The sequence below is a fragment of the Gadus morhua genome, chromosome 20 (genome assembly GCF_902167405.1).
Source record: "Gadus morhua chromosome 20, gadMor3.0, whole genome shotgun sequence".
Taxonomy (NCBI): domain Eukaryota; kingdom Metazoa; phylum Chordata; class Actinopteri; order Gadiformes; family Gadidae; genus Gadus; species Gadus morhua.
This window is the reverse complement of record NC_044067.1, coordinates 11,670,208-11,686,042: the sequence shown is the minus strand read 5'-3', so window position 1 is coordinate 11,686,042 and position 15,835 is coordinate 11,670,208. Positions and strand designations below refer to the sequence as shown.

General features: G+C 45.9%; 1 protein-coding gene across 4 annotated transcripts in view; it reads right to left on the bottom strand.

Annotated features, from left to right (window-relative positions):
• erbb4b (erb-b2 receptor tyrosine kinase 4b) overlaps positions 1-15,835 on the bottom strand; it is a 258,187-nt gene that overhangs the window by 212,963 nt on the left and 29,389 nt on the right. The window lies entirely within an intron of this gene.

Genomic DNA, 15,835 nt, shown 5'->3' with positions numbered 1-15,835 from the left:
AGAGAGACACAGACAGAGAGAGAGTGCGAGAGAGCGCGAGAGAGCGTGAGAGAGAGCGAGCGAAAGAGAGCACGAGAGAGAGTGAGAGAAAGAGAGTGAGAGAGAGAGAGAGCAAGAGCCAAAAGGCTGGCACCACATATGGAAGGAAAGAAAGAATGAAAGAAGGAGGCACATAAAAAAGGAGGACAAGAAGCCCAGAAACATATCGCTCGAGACAACCTAATAATAAATTGGACCCACACACACACCCACAGAATTGTGCGTGGGTCCAATTTATTTTTAGGCCGCAGGAGTCAAAGATGGTGCTCATGCGCTCTGTCACCGTCTTGTGGCATCGATATGGCAGGAGGTGTGACAAGAGGAAGGCGCTCCCCACTCTCCTTCCACAGGGTCTGGGAAGGGAAACGGAAGCCGGCCCAGGCGGCCAATCAGCCGCTTCCAGGCCAGCTCACACGGTCAAGAGTACATCTGCCATTGAAAACCCTCCCGGAGTTTGCACTGGTTAGCTCGCTTTGATCCAATCAAGTTGACGTCTTGGAGCAAAAGGGAGGACAAAACTCTTCTTAAGACTTAAGATGTTGGACAGCAGTGCTTTGATCAGGACGAGGGCAATATTTGAATATTGATGCTAATAATCTGGGAACTTCAAAGGGGAAACCTGATGTGCATGTCACCGAAACAAGGCTGGGTACACAAGTCGAGTAATAACCAGAGACCTTGGTATTCATATTTTAGATTGTAATATCGATAATACATGCCGGATCTCCCAACTTTGCCGCAAAACTTTCCACACACACACTTTATTTAACAGACAAGCAAACACACACACACAAACTCGCAATCAAAAAATACAGAGCATCAAAAAATAGGTCGCGGGTGCCTTATCATTTATTATTCAAGGGGGATGTGTGGCTTTGAATTAGCAGCACAGCACACATCTTTGTTAGTGCTGCAGGAGGCTCCGAGACACAAGCGCCTCAACACGCTTCATGTTGTGTTGCCGCCAAACGAAGGCGACACAAAAACATCAAGGAGAAGAGAGATAGGACCCATGGACATCACGCACAGGAGGCTAAAGAGTCACTCGGCCACGCCGTCTTTGTAGATGGCACCGAATATCAATATGGCCGTTGCGCATCAACAACAAAAACAAAAAGTGTGTCAGAAAACAAAGGGGTGTCTTTGTGGACGGAGGTATCAAGGGTGCCAAAGTAAAGTGGGAAATTTGTCATCTTTATCTGACTTACAGCATTCTAAAGGACCTGCATTAAATAGCCAGCGCCAAATTTGCCTTTTTGCCTGCCCAGAGACATGATGACCCCAAAGACCTGGGCTGGAAATACTTGAGGTGTCTTGACAGAAACTTGATCAAAGGAGAGTGCCCCTTGCAAACATGGTTTAGTTTGGTGACTCAGCCAATAATGGGGCTAAATGTCTAGAAGTCGTATCCCTACGATAACCTGTTCAGTTCAGCTTTTGGTTTGGCAGCAGGATTTTCTTGATCATTTGCATGCTATTGATCAATAATATGATTAATTCAAAAGCTTCAAACAATCGGCATGTTGTTTATCAATGCTACAATGTGCCATTGCAGCCTTAACTTGCTGTTGTGCACCGTTTTTACAAATAGGCGTACTGAAAGATCTGGAGATACTTGTGTTTCTTGAAAATGACGGCCAGCCTACGATCACCTCTGACAGTTTTCTTGCTCTCCAATGATCTGAGATGCACTGAGCAGACCGGATTAGTATGGAAAGGCCGTTTTAAGTGCACGCATCTTCGTATCATCTACCATCTTCCACCCACTCCAGCACTACCACACTCCACCCCACGCTTTGGAGCAAATGGACACTGTGGCTCATTAGCCAGTTCCTCTAATGAGCGTCAATAATCTCAAATCATTAGGAAGATTAACTCCAGCAGAAAGGTTACCCGTTCGTTTTCTCGACATTAGGTGTGGCATTTAGAAGTGAAACTCGAAAGCAGCATTAATCACATCGCGCTCATACTTGCGCCGTGACTCTGGGGAGAATGTCTGAAAAGGTTAAAAATACCTCTAACCATAAACAAGGGTTAAAAAAATTGGCTTTTTATAAAGACAGCGGCAGGACCGCCGTCATTTACACGTGTACACCCTTATTGTTTTTGATCATGGCCCCACCAGAGGGCAATCTTACCCCGCAATTCTTGGTAGAGGGGGGTCATCTACCGTAAGATAACTGCAAAGAGGTGAGAGGCAAAACTCCCTCAAATTCTACCCACTACAATCCACTCTTTTTTACTGCACCTTTAACAAGCCCCTTTAAGAACTTTCCATTATAACTGCTGGATCGGGGACTTTTCACGAGGGGACGGACACACAAAGAAGTTATGGGTCAATCTCAGTAAAATCATTTAGGCACTTTACAAGTTTCAGTCGGGTAGATCAAAGTTTTGAAGTGAACTATAAAGGTATATGTATAATGTCATGCTCCAATTCTCAAATCAACTGAAGCAACCAATGCCTTGGTGTCCAATGAAGCAATGTGTGTCCTTCCTTGTGCCCTTCACTTCATACATTCCTTGATAAAATGTATAAATATATAAGTATATATAAATACAAAAAAGGACAGTATTCATTGAAGTAAATGTATGTGTGCCATGTTCACATTTCTACCTGAATGTCCAAAACCATCCATGTGTTATTTGGCCCAGTGTTCCAATAACAGCAGGTGAAGAACTGAGGTACGGCCCACTGTGGCAAACGTAGGGCAGCCACAACAGTAGCTAGCCTCCAATTGATTTACCATTGTGAGGATACTCGCACACAAGTACGAGTGGCAGAAACAAGATGCTGTGTTAATTCAGTTAACCTCTTTTGTACTGTGCTGTCAAACAGAGAAGGGTATTGATTTTTCTATAGCTGTGCACAAAAGCCTTTCTGCCCAAGTGCATGCACACCTACACACACACACACAGAATCTCAAACCTCTCTCTCTCTCTCTCTCTCTCTCTCTCTCTCTCTCTCTCTCTCTCTCTCTCTCTCTCTCTCTCTCTCTCTCTCTCTCTCTCTCTCTCTCTCTCTCTCTCTCTCTCTCTCTCTCTCTCTCTCTCTCTCTCTCTCTCTCTCTCTCTCTCTGAGTAGGAAGTCACAGATACCGGTATTCAGCTTAACAACACATCAGATTAGAGATGTACTGGAAGAGACTGATGAGAACGTCATTAACCACACACAAAAAGGAGAGAGGGCGAGAGAAAGAGAGGGGAAAAGTGAGAGAGATAGACAGACAGACAAAGAGAAAGGGACAGCAACAGACAGACAGAGAGAGAGAGAAAGAGAGAGAGGGATAGAGTGAGAGAAATAGAGGGAGAGAGAAAGAGAGAGCGAGAGCGAGAGAAAGAAATGCATGGCTGGGACAGAGTTTGAGTTAAGCAAGACTCTTACTCCACAGGGTCCTATGGCTATGCTCACTGATAAGTGATAAGCATGTAATTATGGTACTATTAGGCTATCTGCTGGAACTAGCAGCTGTAGCCACTGGGTTCCCAGCAGGGATTCTATTTTGATTGGGTGTCACAGCTCCGGATTAAAGATTGCCCTGAATTCACTTGAATAGAAGGTATCGGTTAAAAAAATAAATGCCTTGAGACTTACTTCAATACAAATTCATGGAGCCGTGTTCATTAACTTTACTGAAAAAATTGGCAACAACACTCAGGCACCGACTGGAGAACGGTAATGCTTGGCTTTTCCTCAATAGCTTTGTATTATTGAAATCTATTTTTTAAATGTATTTTTGATATTTGTCAATTGTATTGCACAATGTTTTTTAAACTGAATATATCCTACATTTACAGTAAATAATATAATATATTTTTGGTTTGGCGTTGTTGCCGAAGGTCAGACCAATCACACACACACACACACACACACACACACACACACACACACACACACACACACACACACACACACACACACACACACACACACACACACACACACACACACACACACACACACACGCGCGTGCAAAATCTAAAAGGTGCTTAGTACAGAGGGGAGAGAGGGTTATAAAATAAAACAAGGGTTCGTTAGTCAATGGAGGTCAGTCAAGGTGACAACGGCTGTCTGTGTGTGTGCATGTGTGTGTGCATGTGTGTGTCAGAGTATGCATGTGCATGTATGCGTGCGTGCGTTCATGTGTGTGCATGTGCGTGCGTGCGTGTGTGTGTTAATGTATGTGCCACTAGGCGTTATGAGGCATGACTGATGCCTTACAGGGACCCAGCTGTCATATTGGGTGCTCCCTTCAGGGCACCCACAGCCACCCAACCCGCCATTTAGCATGACTGCAGGACGGACAGACGGACAGACGGACGGGGGGAACCAGTTTAATGCGTGGCTCACTCACTCATCGGCGTTCAACTAGAACAGAGATCCACTTTTATTCTGTTTTTTTTAGGGCAAAAAGTGACTCACAAGAAAAGGCTTGGCCGTCTATTTTTAATACAGTGTCGATGAGGATCAAATGTATTGTGGTTGGATTAAATGTTTTATTTGGCTTAAAAATTGTAAAAGCTGCAAACCTGCTGAAATCCAAACACAAAAGGATTACATTTTCAAATATCTGTGCAACACTTTGATTTTCATTACGATTATTATTATTATTAATTATGAAACTATGAGAGAAAAACAATGTGCCCCATGTTTAAAGCCTTAACACACGACTAAGACTGAGGGAACCAGAAGCTGAAAGGCTAATGATTAAAGGAGCCATTAAAACATTCCTTATGTGTTTCCCAAAAAGTTCAAATGACTGACTCTGAAATAAAGATTAGTATTATTACTGGTATTTTGTTTGTTTTATTTTTTTCCCCCAATGAGCAGGACTTGCCTGCTGCATTCATAAACATGAGCTGACGCTCACACAATAAAGCCCAGTTGCAAAGTCTAGACAGCACATTCACCATGTTGGTTGGAGGGGGTGGGGGGTGGTTTATATCCGAACAAATCATGACAAATTACTTTGCCCCAGACGACAGAGAAAATGGCAGCCGGGCTTTGATGAGTGTGAAGGTTGAGTGAAAAACAGGTGAAGACGGTGAATGGAGAAAGGTATCAGTGTTGCTCGTGTGTGTGTGTGTGTGTGTGTGTGTGTGTGTGTGTGTGTGTGTGTGTGTGTGTGTGTGTGTGTGTGTGTGTGTGTGTGTGTGTGTGTGTGTGTGTGTGTGTGTGTGTGTGTGTCTGAGAGAGTGAAAGTGATGTGAGAGAGAAAGTGGCAATGACAGTGAAAGGGTGTGAATGTGAATATAAATTGTAGGCTAATATGCAGCCTGTGTATATTGTGTGTCCATGTGTATGGGTTTGAGGTTGGTGTGTTTGTGAATGTGTTGGGGGGTATTTTAATGCAAGTAGGGGACCCTGCTGCTATTTAGAGTGTGTTTGTGAACAAGTATGTGAACAGGTGAGTTGTTTGTGTTGAGGTTATGCGCTTGAGCAGGTGCCGATTCCGAAATAGCTATAAATGCTATAAATATCCCGGCCAGAGACTCTCAACAAACAAAAAGACACACACACACACACACACACACACACACACACACAAGCACAAAATGAAAGTTTCCCCCCCACCATTGTCTCCATCACTCGGGCGACGGGAGCCGGCTGTGTACATGAAGGCTCCATGCAAGGTTGGGGTTATGATGGGCCAGAGAGCTTGCCACAAGACCAGGGGCCTCTCCACCCCCATTACATTCACACACATTACAAACACAAAGACCTTGCGCATTCAGTCCGCCAGGGATGGAAAATCAAATACCACACAACATTGGGTAGTTTTGTTGGTTGGATTGTCTTACATGCCTGTTTGTTCGTTTGTTTTGTTTTCTCGTTCTGTTTTTCCACGTGACACAAATTGTAGAAGGGATCGCTTTCACCAACAATGAGGCTGTTGGAGTCGTAACGAAAGGTCAAAGCAAGGACAGCAACAGAGATCGCAGAGAGCAGGGCATTTGGTTCTGTGTGAATCCCTCCCACGAAAATGTATGCTTTCAAATAATAATAAATCCAGATGGACATAATTTAGATTAGTTTTGTGTATCGTAGGTGTCTGTGTCTGTGTAAATGTTATCATTGTGGGTTTTGTACATTAAGTTTATTTATTTTATTAAAATGTGTGTGCTTGGGGTTGAATATAAAAGACCCCATGAGGGACAGAGCCAAGAAACACTTCCGTTTACAAGGAAAAATAAACAGACGCTGGAAGGCTTTATCCAAGAGCCTCTGTGTTTCAGACGGCCAAAGTGGTATAAAACTGGTATGCGTGTGCGAGTGCGTGTGTATGAGCGTGTGTGAGTATAACAATGTGTGTGTGTCTGTGTGTGCGTGTGTGCAACACGTCGAAGTACGCCTACACCTTAATTATACACATATTCACTGGTGCAAATCCTGAGCACCGTTTGCAATTACACATTGTTTCAGTCACTTCCCCTTTTTCTTTAGTTGATGACTCCCTCACTTGATGACTACCCCCCCCCACCCCCCGTCCTCCTCCCCTTTCCAATGCTCTCTCTCCTCATTCAATACACATCCGCCACTGCCCCCCCCCCCCCCCCCCCCCTCCAACACACACACATACACACACACACACACACACACACACACCTCTTTCTTTGCTTCTCTGTGCACGGCTTAGCTCAGTAAGCACCATACACTAGAGAATCTCATTCATCAGGTCTGCTAGCTAGCTAAACAGATGGAGTTTGGGCAAACTCCAGAAGTACCCCACTGCCCCCCCCCCCCCTGAGAGAATGGCACACCACATTGCTGAACAAAGGCAGCGATAGAGAGAGAGAGAGAGAGAGAGAGAGAGAGAGAGAGAGAGAGAGAGAGAGAGAGAGAGAGAGAGAGAGAGACCAATATAAAGATGTGAAATGAAGGAATGGAGATTTAAAAAAAATAGCCTCTATTGAATATATTTTTGAAGGCTGTCACTTTCTTTTTTTTTTGTTATGTTGTTTAAGCACAACATAACATGTGAGCACACGCATGCACCGGGACAAGAACACACACAAACGCAAACACACACAGACTACAAAGACATTCCAAATTGGAGAGTTTGCAGGACAACAAGGATTAGTGAGTAAAGGACAATTCTTCTATTCTGTAAGCGAACTAATCTGAGAATCAGCTAAATGGAGATCACTGAAGCCCAACGGTAAACCTGAGATGTACATCAAGACAAAAAACGGCTTTTGGTGTTGGTCAAGCTCTCAACCTCGAACGTTTCTGCTCCAGTGCAAAAGACACAAACAGCACAGAAATACAGCTATGTGGGTCAATTGAAATTATACAACCAGATAAAGCCCATTTATATCACAAAATAGATTAAGTCTACCCTCATTCAAGTCTTAAGAAGTTTGTTGAATAAGAGAGATCCACACTTATTGATGTATTATTCAGAAATATGGCGTTAACAGGATGTCTTTGAAAATATTGGATTGTTTGTCCTTCCCTTTGGCAATAATGAAGGGGATATTGAGAATTCAAGAATTCAAATATTATTAATTTTACAATTGAGACAAAACAATACAATCTTGCCAAAATCCTAACGCAATTAGATGTTTTATAACAAACTTATAACACGCATCCTCCCTTTGGTAGGCTTAAACATTTTCCCATGAATGGATAAGATGTTGATGCACATGAAACACTTTAACATCCAAAGCGTTTCATACAAGCATATGTCTTGGAATGGCACCATATGCTCTTTGTTGGCAGCACCTTTGCGACAGACACCGGGATCCATATCAGCTTAAAACACAGAGAGAGTGAGAGCGAGAGCGAGAGCGAGAGCGAGAGCGAGAGAGCGAGAATGCAGTATTATTTCTTACGCTTGTATACAGTACCTATTACAGTTGTTAATTGAATCACTTTGTGATTTGCTTTGTGCAATACGTGCTTAGTAGCAGGTATTGCACAGGTCCTGCTAATAAAGCCAAACGAGTTGAAAAGAGAGGGAGAGAGAGAGACAACAGCCCCAAACGGTTGTCCTTGATTGACTCGCCCCCCACAGCTCAGCACTACCTAGTGTGCTATCTGCAGCGAAAACACGATCCTATCGCTGCAGCCCTGTAGTGAGAACTGATTCCATCTATCCCCTCCATTCACCCACACCCCTGATCGTGCACACGCATTTACGCACGTGCACTCACTCACGCACACGAACAACGCACAAACACTCACTCGCGCCTGTGAACACGCACACACACACATTTTCTCTGTTAGAGGCATTAAAGCACTCATTTGCATCGGTATGTTGTTTGAGAAGGGTGTGTAGTGTATTGGACTTCAAGTCAGATCCAGAGATATCACTTTACAGTTAACTTTCCCTGGCACAGAAAGAAGCTTGAGGTTAAAATAATAACTTTTCCAGATGTCAAGTATTGTCAAATATATTGTTATGGCGGTTATTTAAAATCAAAGCCAAAACAAATGAGGGATGGAACTTGTCTTGACCAAAGCAATATATATTTGAAATAGAATCTTTAGTCAATCACACGTCAAATAAGTCAATGAGTTTGCTTTTCTCATTAAATCACAATTTATACCAAAAACGAGGAATCCAGAAAAAGGGCAATTCCAAAAGTAAATCCAAGAAGAACATCAGAAATAGGAAAGCACCTTGGCAGCTGGTTTTCTTATTTTCTTTATAACGACGAAGAACAAGCCTTTAGAGAATTCCTCTCTTGCATCACTGCCTCGGGTCTAATACACACACACACACACACACACACACACACACACACACACACACACACACACACACACACACACACACACACACACACACACACACACACACACATGTTTCTTTATAAACCAACATGGAGTATAGCTTGTCACTATAGCTCCCTGTTCTCACTTCATTGAAAACCACCATATTTAAAGCCTTAACATGACTCTAAGGGTGCCATGATCCGCCCCTACAGGCTGGAGGGCTCTATAACCATGTACAACTCTCAGTTATCGCCAGGAATTGGCCTAGAGTTCTATAAAATTCACTTTTCCTTTTCAACCATTTAAATGGCTGAAATAGAGGGACATTACTTTCAAACCGTTTCCTTCAATAAACGTCCACCACCGGCAGCCATATTCACGATGGTAGAGGGTGGCCTCTTTTTACCGTTAGAAACAATAAGTGACTTCACTGTGAATGACTTCACACAGCCCCCCGCGACAAAATAAACAGCAGGATTCAGTTCATTTGCTAGGTACACGTGTTGCATGTCAGCCCTGGAGGGCCGCAGCAGCAGCAGGCGTGAGAGAGAACTCAACAACCTGCAGTCGGCATCCCGTCCACGAGGAACAAGGACAGCTTATTCAGTTGAGCGAGCATACAAGGTTGGTAGGGGTGAGGTACTAGGTGGGACGAGCCAATAAGATGCTGACAGGGCCGGTTTTATCGGAGGCCAATTTAGTCGCCTTGATGAGCCAATCGAGCGTAAATACACCTTGCGGAGACCTTCCTCCTCCACTCCGAGACTACGGACTGAAGGGCCCCGGCGAGTGATCCTGCGGGCTCCAAATGAGCGGCCCCACACGCCCCCGCACCACCTCCCGCCACCCTCTCTTTTCAGACTGTCGGATGAAAGGGTCTATGTGGAGGAGACAAGCCGCATATGTGCCTCTCTTCTACAGACACACACACACACAGACACAGACACAGAGAGAGAGAGAGAGAGAGAGAGAGAGAGAGCGAGAGAGAGTGAGAGAGAGAGAGAGAGAGAGAGAGAGAAAAGGAGGAGGGATCCATCCCCCCCTGTCTATTTCCCTACCACCAGCACCAGCCACAGCTTAGTTTCGGGGTGTGTGCTGAAGGGTCTTGGGTCAATTTGATTTGCATGGAAAACAACTAACAAGGGGGTTTATATAAATGCTTTTGACAGTGTTTCCTTTTTCTTTCTTCAAATTTTTTTAGGTGTTTTTGCTGAGCAGTGTATTTCCTTTCTAAAATAGAGAGATTTTGTACAGAGATGAAAGGCAAACATAAAAGCGCTGTACATGTGTGAGAGGAGATACGTCTGCACTATGTTTCAGAAGTCGAACCGGTATCGTGGAAATCTCCAGTGGCTCAACTGTGATTCTTTCGGTTTATTTTATATTTAAACTACAAAACCTTATCACAGAGGGGCGGGCAAAAACTCTGCTTCACAAATCTTCAACCCTAACTGAATATTTTTGCGAAGGGCTAAAAAAAACAGTTTCATTCGACAACAGAATAACGGACAAAATGCCAGCTAGAAATCTGCTAGAGCAAATATATTGAACAGGTTGAACAAAGCCAATTGTAGCTCGAGGAGGTAAAACTGCTACAAACCTTTTCAATCTCAATAAAATTTCTCCAACTGAGGCCGTAAAAGTTTCTAAACGTCTGATCCCAAACCTCTTAAACATCCACCGACACAATTCGATACTCATTTTGCCAATAAAGACCTCATCCGTTTTAATTAAAATTTCCAGTATTGACCCCAACACCCACCCCACCCCACACACACAAGCAATCACATTTAAATACCTCAGAATCACAGTTTGTTAACGGCCGAGCAAATCATAAACTGCTCGATATTTTTGAACAAACACATATTCATGACTGCTCGGGCAGCTTGGCTTAGCAGCCTGACACCAGACATGACACATTTCATCTCTGTTAGGAGCTCAGTGCACTGCGTGTGCTCCACGGCTGAGAGGCGGGATTTGGGGTGTCAATCGATCGATAAAACAATATGTCAGTCACTCCAAACTGTTTTAATTGCCAATGAGAAAACGTTTGTGGGCACACACACACACACACACACACACACACACACACACACACACACACACACACACACACACACACACACACACACACACACACACACACACACACACACGGTTGCCATGGTGGTCTGCATGGGAAATGGCAAGCATGTAAGTCTACAATTTGAGAATACCAAGTTCTCCCTGAGGCGAAAAAAATATTATCTTTTTTTCCTCATAATCCAAGACCCTTATCTAAGCTTTATAATCCAATCATCTCTCACACAAACACACCGATACACACACACACACACACACACACACACACACACACACACAGACTTAAACACACAAAGTTCATATGGGGCTGGGCTGACGGAGGCTCAGCGTTCTGTGAGACCACTGTGCGGTGGACAGTGCTGCCATTGTGGCGTCTAGGTGAGTAATAACACTTGTGACTTGCACTCACACGAAAGATGGCCCCGCTCCAGCCACAGAGGAAGCATCCTCAGTATCTCTGCATCAAGTGGGAAAGTCAAGGATTTGTGGCATCTAACCTATGGAGTCTGGTATGATAGCGCCTGAACAAATGGCTTGGGACATGCGCCCACTCACACTATTAAGACCGAGCGGGTGAAGATAACCGTTTACGAAAGCTGCCAAGGCATGGAACTGTTGCCTGTACAGTGAAATGTTGAACGAGTGTTTTTGCCTCGCACAATTGAGGATCCATTTCTAGTCGAATCGTGTTACATTTGGAATCTTTTCGGAACGCTTTGTCGATACTTTTCGGAACGCTTTGTCGCGGCAGGTCCGCCAGGCCTAGGCTGTGGAATGATGCGGACGGAGGAGAGATGCTCATATGGTCTCTGTGGGCTATGGGATAATCCCTTAAAATCCAGATCCTTTCATATCCATGGGGGGAAGAGGAACACACATGGCGGCAGGCGAATATGGCAGGTGCCACCGGTAACAGTGCCCAAGTGGTGACGTTTTTTAGCCTGGTTCATAAAGCCATCATTTCCCAGGATGCTCCAATGAGAGACAGCCAATCACAGGTACATATGCATGAGGTGAGGGCTTAAATTTGGATTTGGTGTCACACAGTCATCCATGCATCACACAGCTATGTATGTATGTGTGTGTGTGTGTGTGTGTGTGTGTGTGTGTGTGTGTGTGTGTGTGTGTGTGTGTGTGTGTGTGTGTGTGTGTGTGTGTGTGTGTGTGTGTGTGTGTGTGTGTGTGTGTGTGTCTGTGTGTGTGTGTGTGTGTATGCGAGTGTATGTCGTGGAATCGGTTGGACATTTTATGTCTATTTTTCCCTGCCAGGTTGTCTTTAGCTTAAAATGCTGTTGGCAATACAACAGGATTTTTTTTTTTTGCTGGTTCAATAAATAATAAACATTGAATGATTGAGCACAATCCTGTGGTCCGCAATATTTTCAGTTTGCTGAGACCAGGGCTGTTTTACTAGGGAACTAGGGAACACATTTAGAGAAAAGTGACAGAAATGTGCAAATTGTGCTGCTCCACACATACAGTATAAACCTGATATATATATGGCGGTGAGAATAACTTATCCTCAACCTTTTCAGGCATTCTTTTTCCGGCGCATTTCAGAATTCCTACGCCTGCCGTCGGGCTTGGTCCCATCCGTAAAACGCACATTTGCAGTGGACACAGGGCAAAAAAAACAGGGCTATCCTCCACGCATTCCTCATGGGCCAACCTCCTACTCCTGCATGCCAGCATCATCTGCTCTGCTGTGCTGTCCCGGCCAGGGTGTTCCCAACGGGCACAGGGAGCGTCCCACTGACCCCTGCTTGACCCGCCACCACCACTTTGTACGCCTCATAAACCTCCCCGGCGGTGCCCCCTGCTCCGTCTCCCAGAGTCGCGCCGCCAGGAGAGCGAAGGAGAGGGCGCAGCCGCCCCAGCCCAGGGCCACTGCAACACGACTCAGTGGCCAAACTCAATTATGTGTCCCATCTATCTCCGCCGGGGGGGCCGCCAGCCCCTTTGGCCCCGACGTAAATCTCTGCATCCCCGCCAACTGCCCCCCCCCCACCCCACACCCACCCCAGCCAGCACTACCTCCACCATCACTCCCCCCCCCCCCCCCCCAAGTCGATAATCCCTCTCTCCAACAGCTCCGCGGCACTGCTCCATTGTCATTAGCCAATCCGCTTGGCAGGGCAGTCGGAGAGGTGGAGAGATGTGGGCAGATGTGGAGAGATGTGGGGAGATGGAGGGGAGATGTGGGGAGATTTTGTGGGCAGAGGGGGGATAGGGGGGAAAAGATGGGAAACAAGAATGGAAAACGGGGAAGAGAAGGGCAGAGGGATCAGAAGCCATCCATCAGCCCAATGTCCGGACGGTCGCAGTTCATCACAGGGCTACACTGTATGACCTGCCCTCCCCCTTCTCGTTCCACACCAAAACGCAATTCTTACATTCTTGAGACATTCCTGCACAAATCACTTCTGAGCGGCACAGCTTTCGACACATCTAGCGTTGCTCTTGGTTCTTAGTTCTTGGTTATTCAAAAACCTCTGGAAGTGACATTTCAAAAACAGTACCCTTTTGTAAGGGTGTTGCTGCCGATACCCTTACTGTGACAATTCCCCAGACCGGTACGTTCAAAAGGTTGTCATGTTCCTCTAACCCAAGTACTATAATCCCACTATCTCTGGGCTCCTAGGTTCTCCAGATGGCCCCCCCGAACTCAATGTGGTAAAAAAAAATAACAAGGGGGCCGGCTGCCATGTCAGCTGTCTCGCTTCAAAACCAAAACCGTTGGCGCCAGTGTCCGAAAGAACACACAACCAACCCACCTCACCGGCCCCCCGTGCAGGGACTGGCCAATAACGGTGGGACGCAGTAGCATCCAATCCACCCTGCTAAAGCAAAGATGTCATATTAGGAGGTGTAATTACACGTGATACGGCGGCAGGAGCTCGCCGTTGTGCGTTGCGACCAGCGCCGGGGCGAGGCGGGGTGATTAGGTGGACGAGTGGCCCCGTGAGTCCCGCGGTCTGGGCCGCGGCGTAGACGGACGAGATAATGATTTTCCTGAAGAGCGGCAGTTTGGGATAATGGGTTTTGTCCACGAAGGGGTTTGTGAGGGTCTCGGGCGGAGGGAGGGTTGGTGAGGGTCCGCCGGTTGCGGGTGGTGTGACGAAACAACTGAAAAAGGGGTCAGCCGGGCGCAGCGCGGTCCTCATAAAACCGTTAGACGTTATTTTGTGAGGCTGGCTGCTGCAAATGGAAACTGCCAGACGTGTTGGCATGGTAATTTGTTAAAGGTGAGCGGTTGGCTTGTGTGCGACTCACTGGGTGTGTGTGAGTGTGTTTCTGTACGTGTGTCTTGGCGTGTGTGCTTTCGGAGACTGGTTGTTGGTGTTTATATGCAATAAGCAGCTGACAGATCCAATGACGTCTCACTCTATGTGTTTCCATATATATTCTCTATATATTCCGCTGGTAAGCGTCTGCTGCCCCTGCTGAGGCAGTGGGTCCTGTGGCACTGAAGGAATTCAGAAGCAAGGGGGGGGGGGGGGGGGGGGGGTTATCATCAGCTGGTGGCTTAGCATCATTCATTCATACATATATTTCACCGCCGTGCTTTATGGTCCTATGGTATGGCTAATTACCTAGTCTTTCCTCTAATCTGCTGTGCTGATGTGTTTTTTTTGATGTGTGTGCTTCTCGGGGACAGCTGGCACCAAACTTTTTGGACGCAGAAATGATGGACCCAGGCTGCCTGTCACCGGGCGCAGCCAGATTGCTGCACATTGCTGCGGGCATTCCAGCGAGATAGCATGAGTCAAAGCTGAGTGTATTTTAACAGCCGCCATAAAGGCACAATGGCGAGAAACCTGACTGTTAGTTTTATGTCAGCAGGCAGCCTGCCCCAGTTCCAGCCAAATGCAAGTAACGGATGGGCATAATGAACAATCACAGTAAATAGTAGTGTGTGTGTGTGTGTGTGTGTGTGTGTGTGTGTGTGTGTGTGTGTCTGTGTGTGTGTGTGTGTGTGTGTGTGTCTGTGTGTGTGTGTGTGTGTGTGTGTGTGTGTGTGTGTGCACATGTATGCGGGAGTGTGTGCGTGTGTGGACGTTTGAGTATGTGCATGTGAATGCGTGAGTATGTGCGTGTGTGCGTGTGTTATTGCGTGCGCGTGTGGGTCTGCTTGGGTGTCAATAACCATAAACAGTAATCTAGCATATCCATGGATCATTATTTATCTGCACTCCTCAGCAGAAAAATCACCACAGTTCAGCCATGGAGTGTTTCTCCCATTCAATATGGTTGAAGGTATAACTCAATCCCAGCCATGAAGGCGATCACAGCGGGCGTTGGGGGAAAAGAGAGGGGAGGAAATCACCTGGCAGCACACAGGCAACTGCGTTTTGATGCATTAAAATGTAGAGCTGCTGTCAATCAGAGAGCGATGATTGGCAGAGGGGGAGGGGGTTTCAGGGCGAACACGCTACTTGGTTGATACGGGTTATCAGCAGGGGGTGAAGCCAGGCAGAATACGCCAGCCTTCACCCAGAAGCCAGAAGGCAGTGATCGGGAAAATCTGCATTTGCGGCGAGCTTCGGTTCTATGCTCACAGGTAATGAGGCGGACTTCGATTCTCATTGGTGCAGCTGGCTTGATCCACTTTGCACGCAAGTGCACACGCACAAACACACACACACACACACACACATTCACACACACACACACACACACACACACACACACACACACAGACACCCCCAAACGCACGTTGAGCAAACTTATTTAACAGGTAGGAAGAACTTCCAGGACTCTGTCCCTGATGTTTCAATGTTAAACTCTTTAAATTCCGACCCTCCGGCTGATCTGCTTACAGCTAAAAATCACTTCTCCATGTATGTTAGTTTTACAGCTTTTCAATCCATTCACCATCAGGATATCTTTTCTATAAACATATAAGAAAATAGTTATTACAGATGACTTTGTAACAAACATAGTCAACCACAGAAAAGGCTCATCGCCTTGTTTACATTTCGGCAGCATGGG